A 25,944-nucleotide genomic window follows, 5' to 3' on the forward strand; every position below is an offset into this window, starting at 1 on the left:
GAATGATTTATTAGAATATAGTTAAATCATTCAACGAGCACTATCTGTTTTCCACTGCTTGGCAAATGCCTCAGCTTGTGTAAGTTTATAACATTGTAAGTAGATTATTTATAGAATTGCTTAAAGTCTTAATTACAGAGATTGAGGTGGAATAGTAATCACAATATTCAAAACAGTCATTTCTAAGACATAAAATAAAGCAGTTCGTTGTATCCCTACAAAGTCTAAATAACAACTAAACAAGGCAGGTTAATTGGTACATTATTCTGGCTATGAAGCCATTGCTAGCTAACTCTCTAAGTTTTTGGAGGGGATTTTGAGGTTAATGGAAATAATTACTGTTAGTGATAGACACATATACATGCAGTATAAATGAAAAATCGGAAGAGTTAAGTATTGCCTTTTGTTTGGTTTGGTATTGATAAAGCTGATAATATGGCTCTCACTGTCCCAGTTTTACATCCACTGGTTAACCTCTGTAGGTGTTAATTGCTGAACAAGGATTAAATGACTTGGTGTGAAGGTTATAAGCCATTTAGCACATCTTGTTAACATTAGTGTGGTCCCTGGTGGCTACACTGTGATACCTCCCTGTGAATGAGGCTTAATTTGGCTGTGGAAGTAAGTATCAGCCTTGTGGTTTCCCACTGCCCAAGGAAACTGCTTCTGGTGATTACTCCAGAAACACAGGTGTGGCCATCTCCCTAACAGCTCCCCTCCCTCCCATCCACACACAGGCAAAGGGTGCTACTACTCTTAGACTCAGTGTGGTCAGCTAATAAATTAGACAGCTTCCTCAGTCTGTCTGCTATATCTCCACACTCCATATATCCAGTAAGACAGTAATGATCCATGAGGCTTGTTGGGAATTTGTAGAACAAACTAGGATCTGTTCCTTAGATGTGGAAGTTGTACCCCCTCAGGTATCCTGCATGTACCTTCAAGGGGGGTTAAAACAGAGCTGCATTTGCAGTATTAATGAGGCAGTTCATCTAGTACATGCACAGCACATCTACAGCTGCCACATGCTTAGCCAGATATGTGTTCCTTGGAGTACCCAGACAAGCATAACTGTGTATTAGCCACAGTGAATTCAGATCCTGCTACTGTCTTGGGCAGGTATGAGGAAACTCACAGGTGCTCTACTTGTACCCATTGGAGTGAACATATATATGCCTGAGTAAACATATATATGCCTTGAAAAAACAAAGCTTAGTACTTTGTAAGGTTTTAAATTTAGCCAGTGTATACAAATATCTAAATATCCATCCAAAACCTATTGAGTTCAGAAGGTAACATTATCCATTATGGCTTTTTCCTTCACCTTGACTACATTCATCTGATCTGCACCTTTAACAAATCAAGGGAGAGAAAAGGTGAATGTTTTAGCGCTAAGTGACGTTTAAACATCCTGTTACTCGGCTGTGTGTAAACAGAGCACTTTTGGTACCTTTGATTTCAAAGACATTTCATTTGGGGCCCAGTGGGCAGTATTTGCTCTGCTGATGCCCAGGCTTCTTTATATCTGTAGCACAGGTATGTTACCACCTGGTGTGATGTCACTGTTGCCACAGTTTCTTCCTCATCAGAGCAGAAAGATCAAACAGGAGAAAGCCAGAGATAAGTGCAATGGTCAATCATTGCTAAGTGGAAGAAAAATACAATGCAAGACTTTTTAAGCTATCACACATTGAAATAGTTAATTGACACATTTCTTATAAGAGCAGTTTAGAAACTGAAGGATTCACCATACAAAGGAAAAAAGCACTTGAAAATTTGATGAAAGAGAAAACTGTCAATCAGCTTGATGTGAACATGGTGGTGGAACAGTCTCTATTTTTTTGTTGTTCAGTGTGTGAGTTTTTGCTTTGATATGCTTTGACAGACTTGTTACATAACATCTGATATCTGATTAAGTTATTTATTTGTTTGGTTGTTAGTCAATCCTAAGAATTTTTTTATTTTATATGAAAACATTGAGTTTAAAGGTTGAAGAAACCAGGGTAGACAACTACAATTCATTAGCTAGCCAACAAACCACCTGGCTTAAAGCTGCATCTGAAGTGGTGAATGTTGGATTCAAGCCTGTGACTTGGTCAGTCAAACTTCTTTGAGACCAACCCTTTAGTCAAATGAGCCAGAGAGTGCCTGGTAACTGATTATACGATATGTCTAAAGACTTGGCCCAGTGGGAAATCTTTTCCAAGAAGCTTTTGATCAATAAGCACATTGTCTCACAGATAACTAGTGTGGACATGGACAGTGAGTGGACAAGGTGAGGATGACCTGGCAGGTATCACATTTCTGTTAATGAGCGGCTAGGTGAGCTCTCTGAGAGACTCTGTAACACCATCAGGGAGATTATTTACTGGATTTGGTAGACAACTATAAAATCACATTGTGGTCAGCAATAATGATATTTACAAGCCAGAATAACTGATACATGATACGATGAAGTTGTTATTGAACTCTTGCGGGTTAATTGTGGAAGTGCATCTACATGTAGAAGGACATCCAGTGTGAATGGTGATGGAATATCAGGACTCAGAAATAGTGTTTATGAACTAGGGGTCTTGCTGTCTTTGGCTGCGCTCAAGACCATTTAGCCTTGGCTAAAGAGATGACATGGCTAAATCCATCTCATTTGCATTGCCAGAGTACTTACATAAATAATTTTATTTAGGAATTAGCAGGGGGCCTTCGAGGCTCAGTTGGTTAGCGTGCTAGCCGCTCGCCGATGCGGTCGCTGTGAGGAAGTCCAGCTCAAGTTGGCTTCCTCTCCGGCTGTATGTGGGAAAGTCTGCCAGCAGCCTGCGGATGGTCGTGGCTTTCCCCTGGGCTCTGCCAGGTTTCCTCCCACCATAATGCTGGCCGTCATATATAAGTGACATATTCTTGAGTACAGCGCAAAACACCCATAAGCCCATAAACTTCATTTAGTCCTACAGGAGAAATGTTCTTGTGAAAATATATATATATATAAAAAACTGCTGAAATGGGTGAATCTTGTGTCTAATTTCATTGCAACTTTTAGGATGATGTTGAAGACAGTATTATATGTGTGGAAAAACAAAACAGTGTTTAAACAACATTAAAGAAATCCCTATATTTATGTAACAATCAAGGGTCAACAATGTATACAGAAATTCATGGAAGGAAAATGATAAGATTTGCCATATTTTTTGTTATTTTGACTTTTGAGCTCAAAGTAATGGAATATTTCTTTGCAGAACACAGTCATCCAGGTTGCTGTATCCTGCGAGTTATATTGACTCTCTGTAGGCTGGCTCTCCATGCTTCATTGGCCAGCATGCTGGCAGATATTTCATTATAAAATAGCTTAACCATTTTTAAAGCCTAGTCATAAGAGAGTAATTGATCATGTAAATTGATGCCCATAACATCCTGTCAACTTGTGGTGCTCGCATGTGTTCAGTTGACAAAGTATAACATTTCTCATACTTGTAAAAACCCGTTCATAGATTTCAATTTATCATAGGCAATCTTTTTCTCACTAGCTACTGCTTTTAGTGAACCCTTATATTGGGGTTTTGTGAAGTGACTAGATGGTGCCAGATAACAGACGGTTTTTGGAGAAGGAAAAGACCCACAATAAATCCTGGGCATTAGAGAATTCATTTTACTATCACTGAGTTGTCTTGGTTCAATCCCAGCTTTTTTGACCACTTTTTGATCATTTACAAAGACACTGCTTGAAGACTGCTGTGACCATGATTGCTAAAGATCAATATTTTGAGGAATCATCCATGTTAAATCTGAGGCTGGGGTTAAAATGACTCGATTGGTCCAGAGCTTGCCTTGCGGGACACTGTATTATCTTTAGACACAATCTACGTCCATAAACTTAGTAGGATGATGGTACCCAAGACCTTTGCTGCCCTGCACTACCATTTTCATCTTCATGATATATGTTGATGAAGAGATGTTCTGGCATTACAACAGAATTCCGATGCAGTTGAATATTGATGGAAAAACGACTGCCAGCTATCCCCCAAATCGCATAAACACATATCATGTCAGAGTATCTTAAACCTTTAGACATCACTGGAAAATGAGAAACTTGTGTCACTTAAAAAATATCCATTCCTAGTCTGGAGAAACTTTATTGGATGGGAGGTTCTAAAGGCAGTTGGTAACATGCTGTCCACAGTGCCTTAAGTAAACAAATATTGATGGCTGTAGAAGACCATGGGTTAAGTAAGGGCTACATGGTATTCAGAGAGGGTACAGGCTGTACCAATGACTTGAACTTAGGATGTTGACTACATTTCCTGAACATCTGCTTGCTCCATTAAGCTGTTAAATAGGGAGGGATACATGGCTCTGTTTCTGCCCTTGCAGTTATATGACATTTTTTTCCCTAACAGTTGATGATATAAGTCATTGGTTAGATCTATTTGAAGTTAAGATTTTTTGAGAGCAATTTTCCTGGTCGCTGTCAGTATGTCGTTTGATGGTTGTGCATTTGAATCATTTATTCAGGATTCACACATCATTTGCTCGAAACTGTTTCCGTAGCAATCAGTCTCAGTTTCAAAACTCACTTAATTAAATTAGTTATTTAATTATTTTCATATTTAGACCAACCATTAAAGGTCCATACCAAGTTTGAATTTGAATAAATTTAACAGCTGTTGTGGAAAAACAACTGTTAAAAAAGGGGAAATGTGTTTCATTTTCTGCACATGTGCACACTGAAACCAGCAAACTGAGATAGGTGATCTTAAACTTCTCTGACTTGTACATTAAGTTATTTGAGGCTAATTCCTATGTGGTCATCAGGCAGGAAACGAATCCATCAAATTTCTGACTTCTGCAGTGTATTATTTACACTGGTAAATTTATTGGAGACATTTGAAAAATATTAGATCTTACTTCATATGTTAACAATGTGGTAAAAGAGCAATTGCAAAAATTACACATGTGATCACACACAGTGTTAAGTTTTTAAAAAATATATAGGAATTTCCTTCAGTGATAAAAGTTTTCTTTTGCACAGTTTATGGATATCGCTTCTGTTATTACATTTTTCATAGTTCACACCCAGATGCAATGACGGGGGAAAAGAGACATTTGTTTCATGACGTTCCAATCTGAGCTCAGCGGTATGACATCATAATACATGTTCAGTGCAATTTTACGTTCCTACCCCACTCAACAACGAGACACGTCATATATAACTTTGAAAAATCAAGGTCAACTGCAATGGAATGAGCTTGCCGTTGGTTGGTCTAAAATGCATGGCCTCTGTGGAGGGAGGGAAACAGAATGGCAGCAATAAGCAGCCTGAAATATGACGTTATTGCCCCATTTCTTCATTTTTTGGGGGTAGAATAGACTTTAGCACCTTTGTCTTGGTGTTTTTTGGGTAACCTAATATTGCTGAACCTTGTTTCCTACCTTGTCTAATCCCTCGAAGGCTGCAAGCTGTCAGGATTTGAATCGGTATGAAACAAGGTTCAGCTGTATGGGGTTACACTACAAACACCAAGACGAACGTGTTAAACCCTTAAAAAGTTGAATATTTCAAAGATTTGAAGATCAGAATGTCTACGTTGTTAACTTTGACCCTTGTCATCAGTATGATTTACAGCATGTACTGTATTTGACTGAAAGTTCAGTTTTTTGAATCAAGCGACACATTTTGCTTGACACTCCACCCTATAGGACCAGTTAACGTGTTTTGTTTAATAAATTGCTTATCAGAAAAACTTAAGTGTTGGCATCAAAAGTATCATTTTAAGATATTAAATGAGCTTTTGAAAGTGTGATTTTTACAGGCCGAACTTTTAGATGAAATACAGTATACTTTGTAAAGTTGACTGGGTACAAGATCTGGTGCCCTTGGTCTTGGGTTACCCACTGAGGGAATTGTGTTACCTGTGACAATATACAATTTCTCATGGTGACACATGGTGTCCAGATCAAGTGGAAACTTTTTAACTGATAGACTTAATAGGAGGGGTCAGTTGCAAAGCGTCTGCAGGGTGCTTCTCATCAAAGAGACCTAGTTAGGGAGCACTGCTATTTGGACAAGGTTTCTCATGTGTGAGGTGTAGACCAGGATGATGTTATCAACCGTGTAGGACGGCCTCGCAAATGGTAAAGACATGTCCGCATTGAGCTGAATGTGTATGCAGGTGTTGGCTGCAATGGATAAGACAAGATTGTGAAGATTTCAGTCTGGGGCATGTAAGGAAGCTGAGGCTGGGGTTAATATTTAGATGGCAAGATGACAGAGACTTGAGCTGTATCAGTGGATGTGTGCATCCTTCTGAAGCCTGATACACTGGTACATTGTGTTGCACATTCTGCACAGTACAAGTCCATATCTAACCCGACACCTTTTTCCTGTCTCCCCTCAGGTGATGTGTCAGACCAAACTGTTTGAAGTGTCTTGCATAGACATCAACCCCACAGCCCTCTCCAGCAAGATATCCGTTTACACCCGAATGGAGAGGAAATGGGGTTTTTTACTGTCCTGAAACTGACTACTGTGCCCCAAGAAGTGGGCTTCGCGAAGACAAAAGAGCTTTAAACACAAACCTGATTCTGTCGATGTTTCACAGACTTACAAGGTTATCCAGAGATGTCAGCCGAAAATGTCCTCATTTAGCAGACTTGCTAGCATGGAAATATTGTCATTGACCTTTTAACTAATTTCTACCAAAGCTTAAAGTAAGATTCTACATTTATATATGATAGGATTGGTCTTTTTTATTCTTACCTATGTATGTAATATTTCTAATTTTAAACCTGATTAAAATGCTCTGGCTACATGATTATCCCTGGAGAGATATCATTTTGTTATTACTTAAAGTTTTTTGTCTATTCCCCTCTGATGATTTTTTACCCGAGGCTGTCAAGCAGCCTAGAATAATCAGAAGTTACCTGGTTTGACATTTAACTTAATAAGTTGGAGAAGTACTTTGATGTCAGACCTTCAGGAAAAGACTGTCATCTGAAAAGAAATCATCTGAACTGATTTCATTACATCAGTATCTGCAATGTATGAGTTCATCCGGATATATGTTTATTAAAGACATGTTATTCCCAGTGAGCCACAAACCTGGAAAACATTCTGACATAAATCGGCAAAGTTTCTGAAATTTGACACATAATAATATTAGATACGGCTTGATGTGTTCAACTTTAGCTAACTACTATCACCAGTTTTATTATATATTTCACACGCGAGCCAACTGTAAAAATATAAAAATAATGGAATAAAAATAAAAGTGGAAATCCAATTTTTTTGTCCATTCTTGATATTTTTATTGTTTTCCTGTATTTCAAAGCTTTCTGATCACGTGAATATGCCTTTATAAAGAAAAAAATTCCAGGGCAGTTCACATTTCACACAAATTAGGGGAGTTTTTAAGTTTTATTTTTATACCCGTCTCCCACATTGGGAAAAACCAGGATGCGGCCTTACGATGTTCGTCTTTGTTGAGGAGACTAATTTTGTAATTGATACATTATTGCTAGATTTAAAAAAAAAAATAAGTCTGAAATTAGTTCTTACCCTCCTATAGGCCACCACAACAAAAAGTCACAGATGATTGACTGAAGGTATGATAAGGTTTGGCTGGACTGTTTCTCTTTAAAAGACAAGAGGATAAATAGAGTTTTTTTTAGTTCTGATCAGATTTTCCTTGGAATGAAGGATATTTCTCTGCAAGTGAGATAATACTCTTGCTTACTTTAACATATTGACAGGCAGATTATATGTTTTAATGATGTATGGAACAAACGATGGTATTAGTGTACTAATTATAGTATGGTTATACAGACCTGATGGTCTTGTAAGAAGGAATTTACATACATACATAACAGTACTGTAATGTTCCATATTGTAACAAGTCAGCATGGATGTATACATTATAGTCAGGATCCCCTTATGACAATACTGTGACTGACAGATATAAGAATAGGTTGGTAAAAGACACCCATCTTCCTGCCAGTATGGGATGTTTGTGTTCAGCTCTAGAGACTGATAGCCAGACAAGAAGGAGGAGTGGGGTGCTGTCAGGGCCTGTTACCCACAACCCAGGGCTGCCCAAAGGGGAGCCGGGCAAGAGCTGCTTGGCAGAGAATGAGAGCCATATGGGGCACTGGGGGAGTGGATGTTTGTTGTTTCTGAGACAGTATATTTTCTGCTGAGGGTTTTGGTAAGTCACACCATAGTGCTGCTGATGTACAGCCAGTAATAAGACCCATGCCACTTCCCTGACTAATTCAACCAAGTAGTCATATAGGCATCCTTAACACCAGATAAACCTTAATGTGTCTTGCGGACATTCGGACGTTCAACTTGTTTTTCACACATCACTCATGATAAGAATGTTTTAAAAAGATATGGCATTATTTTGTTTTCTTATGAAACTGTATAACATTCTTACATTGATGAAATTCGGGTATTGGTAATAGTTCTAAGGTTTTCATAGCGGAAAAAAAGTTGAATAAAGTGATCATTTTCTTGTAGTTGTTAAAAGTGCATCTTAAAATGGCATAGTACAGTGTTTTCCATGTCACCATTGGTTTGTATGTTTCAAAACAAGGATAACATTGCAAAACATTATTATGCAGCTGTCAGATTAAGCCAAACATTGGTATCATGGTTTCTACAACAGTCTGGGGCCACAGGTGGAGCTAATGGAACCAATCTGTCTGGTCTAGAATTAATGGAAATGTTCTCAAACATGTAATTCATTGGGTACTTAAATATTGACAAAGTTTCATTTGTGCTTACCAGTGTACTTGACCTATGAAATGCCTTAGACAAGATTTTCATATAAAGGGAAAAGTTGTCTAAATGATTTAAAGGAATCTTGGTCACAGTCGGAGTGATTGTGAGAAGTTATAAGCATTTCTCATACGGATGAATGTGTACATAGTAACCAGTTGTGGCTATTTTTGTTACATATACATTGCCTGAGACAAAAGCACACCTGACAGCTCTTGATGCAAGTGAGTGGCAAGGTATGTAACCTCACTTAGGGTGTTGAGAGGAAGGACTAAGCAGCTCCATAGCTAGATAAGAAACATTAGAAAAAACAGAACCTGTAAACTTTGGTGTTTATGTATCTGTCTTTTTTTCTGCATACACTTAACTGAGTTTGCCAGCATCTCAGAGGAATCTCTTGGGCTAATTGACATTTTATCTCTCTCTCTGGATGAACAAAATCTTTTCCTGGCAAACTGTGTGTTTTTGTTCTTTGCTGGAGAACAAGGCTGTTATTTGATAAACTTCCCGTAAAAATGGTTTTCTGAGTTTCCTTGAATATCACATTTGAGACTGAGTGCAGAAGGGTTTGATGGCATGCTTTTGTTGCTTGTACTTGTGCAATGTAAGGGTGATGGTGTCTGACAGATTCCAGGGTGGTGTGGACTGACTCAGAGATGAGGAGGGGTAACACAGGAATGGGGTAGATACATTCACAGCTTGCCTTTTGACTGCTACTGGACAAATGTCACAGCCTTGCTGTACCATTGCCCACAGAGCCAAGTACTTCCATCAGCGGTGTTTCCTACTCTCAGATGTCAGTAAATATTTGCACACATGGTACAGCATGTGGCCATCTTTTAAGGGGTACCTGATATTAATTTGGGGCGTGTTTACAGATACAGTAGTGGCCATGGGTCACTGTCCTAAACACAGTACAGCTAGACATTAGCCTGTTAGCTACTCTTTGAACTCCTGACAGTTCAGTGTTGGCTTAGTTAGCCTAACCCTGTCAGCCAATTAACAGCTTAATTAAAGTATTCACTGACCACATCATCTTTGCTTACACCCCTCTAGTCTCTAATGAATACCAGACAAGATTTCTAACCTGATATTTCACGGATAACTTCAGTTCTGAGTCTGATAAGGAAGATTTGTGAACAGTAACAAACTAGACTGTACACTATGTGTACATCCTTCCAGAGGATGCTAACACTGAAAATAACATATACATCTATTTTTCCTCTTCTGTCTAACCTGCTGGGTGATCATACAGTACATGTCAATCCTGCTGGATGAAAACATCTTTTTGACTTCACTGAAGTGTGATTGTTGTACATCTAAATGCATGATTTTCAGAGGTTGGTAAATGTTTTGCTATAAGAATTCATGGGCATCCATTGTTAAAACACAAAGCGGTCATTTGAGCTCTATTGAATTCTGTAGTTACTGTAATCCTACAAGTTTCATTTGATCAACGGATAAAATGCAACATTTTGCTAGTAATATTTGTAGATGTGCATGGGATACACCATTGTGTACATGCAAGGTGCATCTTCTCAATGTAAGCCTGTGTTCCGCAAAGTCACTTGATAATGCTCTTGAGGAAAAGTGCCAGTCAATTGGCTCCAGATCTGTTTGGATAAAGAACATACTTGAATAAAGTATTAAAGGGCACCCGGTGGGAAAGTGGGGTCAGGTTCTACCAGAAACATGTCACTTTGGTCATGTATCATAAACAAATTTCTGTTATAGCAATATACAGGTATTCCGTTGGGTTTATCCTTTGGCTGCTGTCTTCTGAGCAGATGGTGATGTTTTTTAGCTTCATTTGGGACCGCTGAGAGATGTAGCTGTGCGTACTGCTAAATTTTATGTACTAACTTTATCACCTTACTTGTACTTTATGGATGTTAAACACCAAGAACTCACTCGTACTTTATTCGTTCATAATTTATAGAAGATCATGTTGTCTTTTTTTTTTTTTTTTGTTCTGTGCACAAGTGTCGCCTGAGATACATGTAGAACTTGATTGAAGACCACAGCCTTATTGGTCCAGATCAAGTGGCAGCTGTAGGAACAAAGTTGATATGAATGAGCCACAAATGGCTTCATATTTTCATTATGTACAGTCTCCTGGTATTCACATGTCCTGTATGTAAGTGTATTTAGGCAGGTTGCCTTTTAAACTGGAGTGGACTTCCTACAGTTACATGTACCGATGATGTGATAATCAATGCTGCGTGGGATAGATAGGAGATCTCTGGTGTGGAAAGAAGATCAGCAGATCCGGTTTGTGGAGGTGGGGGGAAGGACTTTTAGCCATGTTCTCCCTGTCAGTCCCAGGTCATCCAGTCAGCAGCATGTGTAACACAGACCTCTGTTTTATCCACGTCCATCATTGGCACAGGTTACAATAGTAGCAGGCTACGGCCTCTTTGATCTATAGCACTGTCGATTGTTGGACTGTTACCACAGCACCTGGAAGCTGCTAAACCTTTGCCTGTTTATTTGTTTCCTATTCACCTGTCAACGACTTTCATCTTGCACACTTCTTGCTCACTGATGTTTCTAGCATGGTTGAGTGCTGGAGAAGATTTTTTTCCTCACTGACCTCGCCCTTATTTACAGGGGCCTTGTTAGCTATAAATCCCCTGATGTGAACGTTTCTACACCTGTACATGCAATTCAGAGATCTAATATAGTTTTGGACACATTTACATGTAGCATTTTCTCTCTCTCTCTCTCTCTTTTTTTTTTTTTTTTTTTGCATGAAATGCTTTGGCTCTCAACCTGTTAATCTGTATAAGCCTATTTATTGGCAGTACTCAAAGAATGAGAAATAGAATGATAGCAGTTATTTGTACAAGTATGATTCTATTCCTTGGTAATCGTTGTAGTTTGAAAACACAAGATAACTAGAAGATAAATATTGTTGCAGAGTACTTGTATGGGTATTAAGATGGCTTAGTGGAATGGAGAGCTCATTAGGAAAGGGCTAAAGTACATGGCAGATAAATCAGCATTTGTTGTCTGAATTTCATTTTTCTTTCTTATAGTGAAGAGAAAATTTTGAAGAATATGAAGCCCAAAAGCTGTGTTGATGCCAATGATCAAGTAACACATACACAAATATGTCATTGTGTCTCGATTATATTTCAGTTCATTGAGCATCTTTCAACAAAGGCAATCAAGCAGACATTTGGTTAAAGACTCACAGGCAAGAGGAATACTGGCATGATGGATTAGGTGAAGCTACAGGCATACCTGTGGCAGAAGGTTACCTTTAATGTACACTTTTTGTAGAGTTTGGAAGTTAAAGGCTGCCATAAAACTTGCATTGTTTTTGCCGAAGGCTGTAACTTGCCATGCACACAAACAAAGGTTAGTGTGGTGTTTCCCTTAGTGCCAGGTGCCCCTCAGGTAGACTAATTACCTCCAGTCAACCAGCCCTGATTTATGGAACATGCTCCAAAATTTAGGGCAAGAAACACTATTAGTCAGAAAGCTGAGACGTTTCATAATTTACACGGAAGTTTCTTCGTGTATATCTGAGCATTCTCCAGTCCAGCAATAATTAGTTGAAGTCAGTTGGCTGGCTGTATGATCATACATCATATTTTCTGCCAGGGGAGACAGACCGTAAGCCGGGAGGGCTCAACATGAGCTCTGCAGGCTTCTCTCATGTCACTCCCGCAGTATAGCTTCACCTGCAACTTCTGCTGCGTAATTGTCATCTGATATTTGTGGCCTTTCACTGGGTAATACATCAGTAATGATGTCCACTGAGAATAACAATATCAGAGGACCTCTTAAACCTTAGCTTGTCACAGTGCAGAGCACACTTTTCTCCCGTGTCATGGTGGATGCCAGCCATTAAAATCCCCCCCCCCCCCCCCCTGATTTGTGACTTTACCATGTTCAGATACATGGTCTGAAGAGATGCTGCGCCCTCCTGACGAGTATTAAAATCCATGGAAATTTACAGAGAAATATGCTTGTTCCTGTCCAAATGAACACAGCAGAAGCAGATCTGTACCCTGCCTCCATCATTATGAACGAAGAAACCCTTCAGGTTTTGTAGCTTTAAGAAGCTTGGTTATCACATATGTCTTCTAGTTTACATCCAATATCACACTATGGCTGTTCCTACATTATATATGTCACAAGCACACCTTGCTTATGACATGGTTGGCAGATTTGTCCTCCAACAGCATGGTAATGTATGTTGGTTACATGTACATGGCATAACATTCTGATCGCGCAACATTGTCCTTGTTCGTTGTATGCCCCCATGCAAATACCACGGGGGCGTCTTGTTCTGCGCCTGCCCATTAGTGGGTCTGTCTGGGTGCTTGTATGTGTATGTGTATCATGTAAACTTAATTGTCAGCAAAATATCTCAAAAACTAAGAAAAACTAATATCAAAACTGATCAAATGTGGAACACACTACTGACTGCTTTTGTTATTGCTTTAATATCTCTGCGATTTTCAACAGATCTTATATATTTTGGACTTTAGCAATTTTTGTTTGAGTGATACACTGTGTGCAGATATGAGCTATCAAGCATATGGGTGTGTTTCTCAATGTTCCCTATAACTGTAAAAGGAAGAGGATCTGGTGTATCTGTCTAACCCTCTAGCACAGCCTCCAGTTCATCATTAGTTACACTATGTTTCACGTTAGGCAATCATGTATCTAAGCTGTTTTGCAGCCTAGTGTAAAAAGCCTATTACATAACAAGAAGCTTTATACATATCTTCCTTGATTTGATACCTTTCTGTTAAATACTTTATTGGTGTTCACCCATTATGTACTTACACTGAATCCTTTTGAAAGCATAAGTATGCTTCAGCTTTTGCAGATAGTAAAATAATAAGTAATTACTGCATGAATTTTGAGTTCATAGTGTTACTTTCTCAAGACGACCAAGCTTAGCGGAACTTTGAAATAATAGATCCGGGCTTGAGAAAGGCAGAAAATGACATTTATGTTAGACATAGCATTTTCAGGATGACAGCTCAGTTTTTTCTCTCTGGCACTCAGAGGAGAGTTTGGCAGGCTATAGCACTAAAACAGTGTTACATTTCCTCACTGCATCTCACCACAGGGGCCCAAGAAGACTGCCCCAAGGTAGAAACTGCTGTGCTGTCAAACCTGTGCCAGTATTAGGGCACATTATAGACAGGGTGTTTACTGTGAGCAGGTGAGATGTAGCAGGTTCCCTGGAGATCGCCCGTGTAGGAACCAGAATTGTAGCCTTTTGACCTGCTCTACTGAAATGTAACCAGCCAACAATTCATAGTTGTAATCCCGGGAACACCTCATAAAATTGGACATCATGCCAAAAGTATTACGCCTCGTGTTGATTATTACATTTTATGACAGTTGTTAAATATTATATTCCATGGAGAGAAAGATAGAGAGAGAGAGCTCATGTATGTTGAAACCAATATCTGCTAACCTATTAAAGAAGCAAAGTTTCAATCCACATGCTGAAATTCAAAAATTGGGGAAATTTTACCTGTTCACTCTCAGTCTCGTTAATGTCAAATTTCAAGATACATGTATGTGCAACTCACTCTAAGAGGACTTCAGGGAACAATATGGCCATTAAATTTGCACACAGGGTGGGGTAATATAGAGAATAAAGAGTGCTGGTGTGGATTTACATACACGGTGGGGTAATATAAAGAGTAAAGAGTGCTGGTGTGGATTTGCACACAAGGTGGGGTAATATAGAGAGTAAAGAGTGCTGGTGTGAAATGTATGAAATTCCTTGGCCATTCAAAGCATTAGTTTTTGTTTCTGACTCTTGAAAGTTTTTGAAATGAAGGTGAATCTGCTATGATTGTTCTCATAAATCTCATCATTCTGCTCAAAGTAAGAGATTTGAATGTCAATGCCAACATAAAATTTACAGATATAATGTATGAACAGTTTTATGGCGTAATACGAAAAACGATTCTTTCGATATTTAATCACTTGTATTATGCGAGCAGAATATACTCAAAAATTAGTCTGGTGGTCGAGAATTTGCAACAGCTTGTTGGTTGAAAATTGTTGAGAAGTCAAATTGGACAAATTGTGTCAAATATGAACCTTGTTACTAGCCTGGCAAGGCTTAGAATGGAAGCAAGAACAATTTTGATAAGTCATCGCATGATAAGTGCATCGGTGATGCAACATAGGTACAAGTATTTACGGAAATACTTCAAATGGTTGTCGAAAAGGTATGTCTTAATCCTCTGCAGTCATAATCCAAGTTTGCACTTGGATTGTATTAATTGCAATTTGATCACTATGGAAACAATGATGCCGCAACCACTAGTTTCAAATATGCAGCCTTAGCAAAACAAAGCAAAAAGTTGATGTTTATGCGAAGGCAGTTTACATTGTATGTATATCAGGAGTAGTGATCAGCTTCCTGTTATTGGGTCAGAGCACAAGTAGATAGCATCTCATAGCTATTCTTCCATCCCAAGTGGAGGAATACAGAGTTGGATGTATACTTATACCATAAAGTGAATATACCACCCTGGGAAATAGCTCTGGCTCATCTCTTGGTTAATAACAATAGAGATGAACTAATAAACATGCAGCAGTCTTTGCTGTGAAAATAGAATCCAAAATGTGTAAGATGACCGAATGAGGTACAGTGACTATTTACTTTTGGCACAAGATAAAATTGTTCTTGGCCAATGTATTGTTGGATTGGTAGTGAGGCAGATGGCAGTCAATCGTTTCACCTGGTTATCTTTTCATGCAAACAAGCAAATAAACGTAACTTTGACATTAGAACTTGGACTGGCACAGCTGGGACTTTTGTTTTATTGAATATGGGATATTCTCTCTAAAGTTGCCTCCGCAGGAAGTGCATTCCCCAATGCAAAAACAAACCTTAGTTTATTTTCTGCCAGATGTTTATGTTCTTGCTGCAATGAGTTTCTTGTTTTTGTTTGTTTTTGTTCTAACAATGCACAGATGGACTTTGGGGATTACTTCAGGTTGAGTGCTAGACACTACATTTACATGTAGATTGCCCGTGCAGATGATAGCCAGTAACAAAGTTAACCTTCTTGGGAAATTGTGTGAATAAAACTTTACTACATATTTGAAAAAGTTATTTCAATCTTGTGAATTTGCTGTGGTGCAGAGAGATGTCGTGTTGATGTTTTCTCAACCAAGAAACAAAAAAATTTGCACACAGCATGTAGTTTAATAAAATTGGTAATCAGATATTGAACTCGCAAATTTTTATGTAATGTCCATGGTACAGATTGGAATGGTAGCACATAACACACATTACAGTCATTGAAAAAACTAAGTTTTATGTAACTCAAGAATCAGTTGCAATTTCCCAAAATGATGGAACTAATCTTGTAGAAATACAAAAGGATTGAAAATATGTTTTTCTTTATGATTTATGTTGATTGAATTTGTAATTTTCATACATACATGTTAAATATGCTTTTTTTGTACATGTCTGATTTAATGTATCCAGTAGGGTAGGGCAGATTTCTAAAGGCTGTAGGACTTCTTACTTCCTAACCTAACTTTGAACAGCTCTCTAAAATAGCCACTGGTAAAAGAGTACCTGATCTCCTGTCAGAAAGGCTGACCTAGGGCCACTTCATCATACAGCCTAAAGTCATAAATAATCTTTGCATTCGTTTGTACAACCCTCATTCCTTTTATGTTATCTTTTTTTTAATGTGTTTTACTGTTTTTCATGGCTTTTTACTGTGTTCGAGACATGTAGAAATTCAGGGTGTACACTTCAACATGGTATTGGGCACATGGAGGGGGTTAGACTGTGGAAAGCCTGTCATGGGGCAATCAGTCATTCTCTTGCTGAGACCAGCTCAGCCACAGCTTGTAACTGTATCGGCCCGTAATGTAGCAAAAGATGTTCTTATGGGTGGCCGACTTGTACTGCGTGCACATCAGTCGCATGATGTGCAGATGTCAATTGCATCCGCGATGACCCTCTGATAAGACAGCCCTTTGGGGTCATTGAGCTGTCTATCTGTGGGACTGGCAATGATTTGGCCAAAGTTGTGGGGTGCTGTAAAAGGGTGCAGCATGTCCGCTCTGCACCCTTGTGGCTCTAACCAACATGTACATGTATACAATCAGATACCAAAACATTACTTAGTTTAATTATTTGAGTTATCACAGTCTAGTTATAAAGAACAAAGTGAAAATTCAGGAAAAAAATTACAATTTCAGAAGTTGCTCAAGTATATGTGCATTATGATCAATAATTATCATCAATAATTGATTTATAATTTAATATCTTTCATGTATACATTTAGTTTTTAACAGGGAATTGTTTGAAATAAATTTGCAGATAATAATTGATGAAATTAAAATCAAGAAATGTAATTTACTTACCTGAGTTGGTCCAGGTAACCAGCATAAAATCTCATGTGTACATTTCATCAAAACTTACTCACTGAGCTTTTAATAAAGCCAGAAACGTAAGCGAAAATTTCAAATTTTCTCCATATATTCCTTGTGTTTTGATCTGTGGTAAGTGTCCCTGATGCCGTTGTTAAGGAGATCTTGCGCTCATTTCTGTCCTCATGGGTATGTAAATAGTGAGCAGTGACGAAAGCTGTTGAGCTGTAACAGTCAACTGCTATCCTCCTGGTACTCTTAAAGTTTCCCCAGTTCCTTTACTCAGATAGCATCTGTCAGCATCCCAGCTTCATCAGTCCACAGAAACCCAATCTGGTGTTGATTGTTCAACAGCTAATATAACACAATCATAAGAGCCAACTGATCATATGTGAACCTAGACTGCTGTTAGAACTCCTCCACAAACTATGCTTGTCTTTTATGACACCAACATGGGTAACTGCAGCACATCTACAAGAAACCAATGGTACCGCTTTATTGGTTCTTTATGCCTTTACCAGAGATTCTCATTTGTTATACCCCCACAGGGCAAGAATCCCAAGAACGCGTGCATTCATTTTCACAAAATTCTGAAATATGTTAGCATTTTCTTTTTTTCCAGCTTCGCCTTTGTGTAATGTGGGCAGATCTGTTAAATGCTGTCAATTTTGTGGGAAATCTTAAGTGTTAGTACCTGGCAGTACATTTCCTGTTCAGAGTTGTCGCACCAAGCGTCGGTCTCGGCAGGACTTTCAACCGTGACAGTTCCAACAACTGGGCATGCAAGAAAAAATGATTATCTGTGCTAACTTGTCAAACAGAGTAAAGTTCACAACTGTTGCTTTCCTTCCGTCCCGGCTTGTGTGTTGACAGTCAGAACAGACCAGTGTCCAACACCAACTGGAATAGGGAGGGTGCAACACTGACGGCTGGTTAGCGGCAGGCCAAGCACCTGTTGTACACTTAGCAATCATGTCAATGATTGGTACCGACTCATTATCTCAATCCAATAGCCACAATGATGTCAATTATTGGCTTAGCCTGCCCACTGGCACCATCCATTAAATCAATGCGGGGGTTAGAGGTTAGCCAGACCTGGGCTAACCTATCCAGTTGTCTCCTCTATTGCACACTTCATTCATCTCTACCCACAGACAATTATTGGCTGTTTCCCAAATTAGTTTTTTTACGTCCACTCTGAAGATGCTCCAGCATTGATCAGGCGGTAGTGTTGTCTTAGAGAAGACCTGACATAATAACTCTTCACCCTCTCTCTACCCGAGTCTGTCAGAAGACACAGCTAATTATCAACCTCTCTTGTAAGCCAGGTGTGATCAGTAGAATCCAGAATTTTGCCCTCACTAGGCCGTACCCTGAACTTAGTGTCAGCAGCCCTCGGTGCTTTCTCTCATCCCACTTGGTCAGTATTACCCGTTCCAGGGCAAGTGCTTCAGACTAGACACTTGGCTTAGCTCAGGTCCCTGACACCAAAAACCTGTTAGAATGCTAGTCAGTTTTACCAACACTTCAGTTGCAGTTCGAATTAAAGTGAACAGGAAATGCCAATTGACCACATCCCTAGAACCCAACAGTCTGTTGTTGTACAGGTCTTTAACTCTGCTGTCTCTGTAAGTTGTGGGGCTGCTGGAATGTAGCTTATGTCCTGTCCCTCGGAGAAGCTTGCGCCTAACTACTTCTTTCTGTGAATGGGCTAGTGGACTTGTAGTGTTTGTCTGTATACACTAGCTTCGCCTTTGACTGGCCCATCTATTTGCCAGGCTGTCTGTCAGAGATGGTGAACAGCTCCTGTAATAGAACTGATGTGGTCAGTAGCTGTGGATTAGCATGAAGGCAGAACCAGCTCAGCTGTATAGTAAATAAGGAGACTGTTTCATGCTGAAGCCGAGTTCCTTCCCTCCCTGCTTTATTCCCTTCCTCACTCCCCCCCCCCCACCCCCCCCCCCCCCACCCCCTTATTCAGGGCACCTGCCTTCCCCACTGATCAGGCTCTAAGATTATATTTACTGTGAGGTACAGGTATATCACTATGCAAAATAAAAAGATAGTCACACCACAAAGTTAGTAAAAAACAGTAGTATGTGTTGTATTTCTGATGTATGGTGTATTTGAATACTGTAAGTGTAAACCAACTTTTGATAGTAAAATTCTGTATTTAATATATATACTATTTTGATTACCATTTTTATGTTTTGCTAAATATTGAGCACCTTAAGCAACAGTTTAAATAAAAATGAAGTGAATGGTGAATGTGACATTTCACTGATATAACTCTATGTCAGCTATCCCTCACTTATTCTGACATTAGTTTGACTATTCTTACCTTCAGTATTTTCAGTATTTCTTGAGTCTTGAAACACAATAATTTGAGCTACTTTTCGTAAATACAGAAAATTTGCTTTGATAAGCAAATATGGACTTTTTGCCAAAATTCTCAGGTATATAGCATTTTAATACATGCAGAAATGCTTGTGTATGAATCACTCATAGATACAAAGTTCTTGGTCTTGTTCTAAAAGTTCTTGTTTTCCATGTCTTTTTAAGTTTCTTTTAAAGTCTTCCTTTTTCGAGCAACAAAACATTATCTAATACAGTAGCTGTTTTATGGTTATTCCATGCTCTGTTTAGCCGGCTTGTATAGGAAAGTATGTGTACTTTATATACCCTTTCCCTGGTTTTGGGATATATATGCAAGTAAAGCAGTATTCAGTATTGAAGACACAGACGTCCTCAGATTGTTCTTGTAAGATTTTCTCCCTGCATAAGAGGGAAACCCTTTATGGATTGTTTCTGCCTGAACCCTTTCACGAAATAGGCTCTAATGTGAATTCATTCTGCTTGGCTGATCCTAATAAAATGATCCGAGAAGTAACATTTTCAGGTCACAGGCACTAACAATTTTTAAAACGGATTTTGTGATTCCTTTTGTAAATGCAGACTTGCTGATATTATCAATAGATTTATTGATTTATTTTTTCTTAGACAACAGATAAGAAGTAGGAAAAATGTCCTTTTGGCAATATTGATGGAACAAAAAGTATTGTCAAGTCTTGTAGTAAGTGGCCATAGATTGGCAACCCACATAACCAACTAATTAGGCTGGGGATAGCTTAGTTTTTTGGAAATAGCTGTACATGTTCACACAGGGTTCTAACCTGCCTTTATAATTTCTCTGTTTTTCCAGCAGAAGGAATGCAGGACAAGTCAGGAACTCCTGTTGCTATCTAACCTGGTCAACTCTGTCAATGTTTTCCCATTAAATGAGAAAAGCAAGGCAGGAAAGCATCTTGTGTGTGCTGTGGTGAGAGCGAGACAGAACGGCCTATAGATACACAAGTGGTAACTTTCAGCTTCGTCTGGGCACTGTTTTGGTTGCAGGCAAAGGTCTTTGATAAGAAAAAGAAAAAAAAGATTCTCCCATTGATTCATCAGCAGCAGTAATTAAACAGCTGTGTATCAACTATAGGGCTATAGTTGTCCTTGTTCATATGGGGAAATGGAAGCTTGTTTATTTTTGAATGCAGTGTATCCCTAAGCATTTAAACAGTCCAGACAAAATATAGCTAATTGACCTGGTGTCACAGACTTAAAGGATTCTGTCAAACTATTTTCCCTGAGCAGCCTTTTGATTCTGGTAGTGAAAGGTGGCACCGTTTTAAACTAAGGTCTGGATGTTAAGCTATTGATGACTGTGATTATTCGCTCTTAAAGGCTACCTCCGGCTTTTCTCTATGTAATGGTGATTGATTGAAGCGATACTGTGTACAGCATGATTCTACCAGAAGCGGGCTGGCTCTGTGTGTACATTCCCTTCTAACCATTTGTCCAATCATTGATTTATTATTGATTGCTTTGTGTACACTGCTTAACTGGATAAATCAACTTTTACGAATCGTTTTTTGTTATTGATATTTGTGTGCTTTATTTGAAGCAAAGTAATCTCATTTAAGAATCTTCCAGTGCGGTAACAAATTATCTATGGTTTTGATCATCCCCCTTGTGGGTGAGAGCATGTGTCTTAATCTGATGTACAGGCTGTTACTGCTCATTTTCTCTGTATTTGTTTGTTCATTATGCCTGGTAATAATGACATAATATAATGAGATAAGCTCCCTGGATCTCACAGGAAATGAAGTTCTGATGCTTATCAAACAGCTCCATTCTTGTCAAGGTTTTGGCTTCAAGTAATTGGGGTAAGCAAGAAAGGTTTAGTTATGTTGTGAAGTATTGTCTGGGGAAGCTGACTTCTGCTGGTACAGCATCATCTCAAGTCAGATCTCCATTGGTGGGATGTAGACCCACATGTATGTTTGACTGTTACCTAGGACTTGGTGAAGTGGTAGAATCCACACCAAAATATCATCACTGATAAAATGATGTTTTTGTCCATATTCCAGCAGTTGTTATGTACATGTATTTGAACACACACTAACTTTTACATCTCACTCCAAGAACTTGAAATTACTAGCATATGCAGTTTATATGTATCTGTGGGTAGGGTATTGATTAACTTTATTAATTCTATAAACAGCAAAGAGTTACTTAATTACAACATTTTCCCTCAGCGAACTGTTGATTATAACATTCACTCCTGTCTATGGTCAGCGAATACTGGCATCATGTCAGTCAGCAAAATGATTTGATAGCAATGAAGCTTATATGCAGGAGACTTACTTATCAAAGAAGTTCATGTATTTATGTGATACTGCATTATATCGAATGTAGAACATTTTACAAAGCCTTCAGAGAACAGAATAACCAACATGCTGATAGAGATGTTCTTGAAGAGACTTGCCCAAATGACACTCGAACATCAGAATAAGGTTCACCTTTTTGTGGTAATGAAGGTAGAAAGACACTGTTTTTTTTTCTTTGTAACTTCCTAGCTCTGGGATTGTAGGGAGCCATTACACTGGCCAGTTTTTCTCTGTCTGTATGATTCATCTGCTACAACATCATGGATCATAGCAACAGAGCTAAGAGCTTTATTATCCACCAATGAGTTGATTCGTTGTCCTGAAGTGCTGTGCTGATTACTTCTTTTGGGAATCACTTGAGCAGAAAATCTTCACCATTTGTCAGTCCCGCGACAGAACATGGGGTCAGTCTAACCATTTGCATGCGTTTGATAGTGCCTCTGCTGGAACAAGTGCCAGCTACATTAAGGACATTCTCTTTCATTAATTATTCAGATTTTGTTCTGGAATGAGCCTGTCAGTATCTTATGGGACCATATGGTTGCACAACTTGAATTGCATCAGAAATACATTTCATTTTCTGCTTCGTTAAAGCTCATAGTCTGTAATTGCCATTGTGATTGAACATTTTCAGGAAACTTCTTTTGAATTTTTCAAAATACTAGATGTCTAATTGAATACAGGGTTTGTTTTGTGTGGGTTAATTACTTTATCCTGATTGTTTTATGGCTTTTCCCTCCCCCTTGCTTGAGGCTCTGTTTGTTAAAAATGTGTGGGCTGTGTTTTTGCACAGTGTTGGAAGTATTTCGACCAAAATACCAGCTCAGTAAACCTGTTAATTATCATTATGAAGTAGAAGTGCGAGAAAAATTTGACATTTTAGGTATCTGATTTTGAAGTTGAAAAACTTCACTGGTATGCCAAGTCTTTGATTTTTACATCTTTTGGATGGTGGAGATGCTGTAAATATTTACAGCTTCAGACCTATATTTTATATTATAAAACTTCAGACCTGACAAAAATTGTGTGAGTTGCAATATCATTCTAAGATGGTTGGCTATAAATTGTCATTTAGATTTCAGAACTGATTTCACAACCCTTTGCTGCATGTTAAATGGAGTGAACTGTAGAAATTTTGATAAAAAGATAAATTTAGATAAAAAGTACGCTTGGGTCAGATTTTGGTAGTCTAATGGAAAGTATATGGAAGTGAAATTTTAATAAGTGTAACTTTTCACTTTTAGTAACAAGCGTGAAAGAAAATATTAATCTACAACAGGGTTTTTATGTATTCATTGATTTGAGGTTGTGTTGTTTTATACGATTATGCAACTGGAAATTGGGAAGGAAAACTGATGTGTGTATGTATTGATTTCTCATAAATTGCATTGAACTTGCATGGATATCCGAATTCAATTTTATTGTGTGATATTTCATTGTCATGTATGTGGTTGAAACTTGTCTACTCATGGTTAATGCATGAATAAATTGTTTTTGTCACTTTCAGAAAGGAAAAATATATGTGTAATATCATGATTTCCAAACCTTTAATACTTCATTGATTATGAATTAGGAGATCAAGGGAATGTGATGGCCTGAAAGTTAGAATGTAGTGTCAGTCAGTGTAGCGGCTAGATATTTGATAAACCTGTGATAAATCTGTTGAATTAAACTTATCACATGTTGATGGTTTATCCTTAGCATGTAACCCATAAAACTGACAGTCATCCTTGAAGTGAACAATTTTAGAATTCGCCGTTAAACAACAAGCTAATAAAAGAATATTCCTGTAATTTTATGGTTTCATGAGGTACATGTAGCTTCTAAAATAGAACTTGTAACATTATTTAGAGACAGCAGTTTTTACACTCAGTGTGTGTTTGAGGTAGCACTTTAAGAACCTGCTCTGCCAAGATTGGTTGTCATCAGTCTTAATGCTTGTTGTTTACAATATCAACAGTGTCACATTGAAGTTGTTTTTAGACAATTATGACATAAACAATTTGATTTGGACTTTAACATTCATACATGTAGTGGGAGGGATTTAAAGCAAACTATGGATAACTTTGCTGTAGCAGTTACATTAACTAATTCAGAATATAACAGGCTATGTAGTGTTGTTTGATGTATCTTTACTTGGCTTGAGAGGTCTGCTGGGAAATTAAGAAAAGAATTCTCTAGAGTTCATGTATAACAGATACACATAAACATTAGAATAAGCTGCCAGTATGTGCATGTCAACACAGTACAGAATGGCTGTCTGCATACACGCAGATGCTGTGATAGCACGGACTACATGTAAGTAGTCTGTCTGCGTGGTGAGCTGTTTTTAATGCAGTGCACTTTTTCTACACATATATATGTATGTGTTCAATAATCTTTACTGTTCTAATAAACCATTTGCGCGGAATGACTTGGTTATTGAGACTTTGTAGTTATAGGTATAAATGAGCAAAAACAGAATCCGTGGCCACATGCTGTGGGTACATTTATTCATGTAAATATTGTTATGTGTGGTATTGCTGTGGACCTTTGCCTTATTGTAAACTTGCAATTTATATTGTAAAAATATATTTCAGGAACATTTATTGAGGGGTATGTTCTGTATATCCTTTGATATCTTTCATATTTCATCCTTTTTTCTTAAATTTTATTATGTGTTTATTTGATTTGTCACCATATTGAATTATTTTTCACTTATGTAATGGCAGTCTGTTATACATGTAGTGGTGGTGAATCTGGAAAATTCTGGGGTAGACCACTTATGTTTGGCATGATAATGACAAACATCCTCATGTGTGAGATACAGATATGTACACCATGTTGATGGAAAACAAATGGATAATGGTCATCAATAAACACAAGACTGTGTAAATGGCCAAATGAGCTTACTAATATTGAGGCCACCACAAACAGTCAGTCAGAAAATCAGTAAAATGTTGACAGTTGTACATGTATATGAAACCCGTATGAAATAAAGGTATCATTATTATATAATTATGAATGTGTCAGCTCATTTTAGGTTGTGACATTGCTCTGTTGGACTAAAAAATACATTTGTGAGTCGCATGTTTCTGCACGTCCCTTCCTGATCGAAATGATAATTACCACATTTGTGCAGGTATGAACTTTGCCACAAAAATTGTTTATATACACGTTCTTCAGCACAGGTAATATAAAAATCAATTCTATGAACACAGATCATGTCCCTTAAATACCCGTTCTGTGCAGAAGGTGGTCAGATATTTGCTTGGGTTGATCTTGAAAATTTATTGGTTTGGAATCCAGCCTTGCACAATTTGCCGCTTAAATCTGACAGTGCTGCTCTATTGTGTCCCTACCCAGGAGGCTCTGGGGCGACATCCACACACATTTATCTGGGGCGGGTGATAACAGGGACGCCCGCTGTCTTATTGTCAGAGAAAAACTGTCCAATTTTGGCGTCAGGTGATTGATACCTGGGCGCTGTGGGCTGACAGCAGGCTGGAAAAAGTGGCAGAGTTAAATGATTAAATTGACCACGGAGCAGTGAATCTACAAGATACTAAAGAACCCTGGAAAATGAAATGGTCTTGCTTTGGGAGGGTAATTATTCGGCCTGATTTACCTTGTTGTTTGCTCCTGCGAGATCATTGAATGATTTTAGCCTGTGGTACACTAATACCCTAATGAAAGAGGGAGGAATTACACATGGTGACTCCCTGGAGGTTGCCGAGGGAGACAATTCTCCCTGTAAGCGGTGATGCATCAAGCACGTAATAGTCCTGCTCCTGAGTGTGGCATCAAGTGTGCAACACCAGCCGGACTTTACACCTGTTTCTCCAGTTTTCAAGATGTTAGATCACTGGCTACAAATACTGATGAAATATTGCTGATGGTTGAATGCTGTAATGTGGAAAGACTTTTCTTGGTTAATTAATGGTTAGTGCTATATGTAGGCCCCAGCTATAAATATCCATTTTGTGATATATGTAAAATGATACAAAAACTCTTGAGAAATGTCTTGAGAAAACAGTTAGAAATACATGTAAGTAGGCTTTTCTGTTGAATGGCAACAATAAACAGAACTGCATGTAG

At 38.4% G+C, this 25,944-nt stretch overlaps 1 protein-coding gene across 1 annotated transcript in view; it reads left to right on the forward strand.

The window, feature by feature from the left end:
* The window catches only part of LOC135482067 (short-chain dehydrogenase/reductase family 42E member 1-like), an 88,725-nt gene that overhangs the window by 12,416 nt on the left and 50,365 nt on the right, over window positions 1–25,944 (forward strand). The gene's annotated exons all lie outside the window — the stretch shown is intronic.

Source organism: Liolophura sinensis, chromosome 1 (assembly GCF_032854445.1).
Source record: "Liolophura sinensis isolate JHLJ2023 chromosome 1, CUHK_Ljap_v2, whole genome shotgun sequence".
In the NCBI taxonomy this organism is placed as follows: Eukaryota; Metazoa; Mollusca; class Polyplacophora; order Chitonida; family Chitonidae; genus Liolophura; species Liolophura sinensis.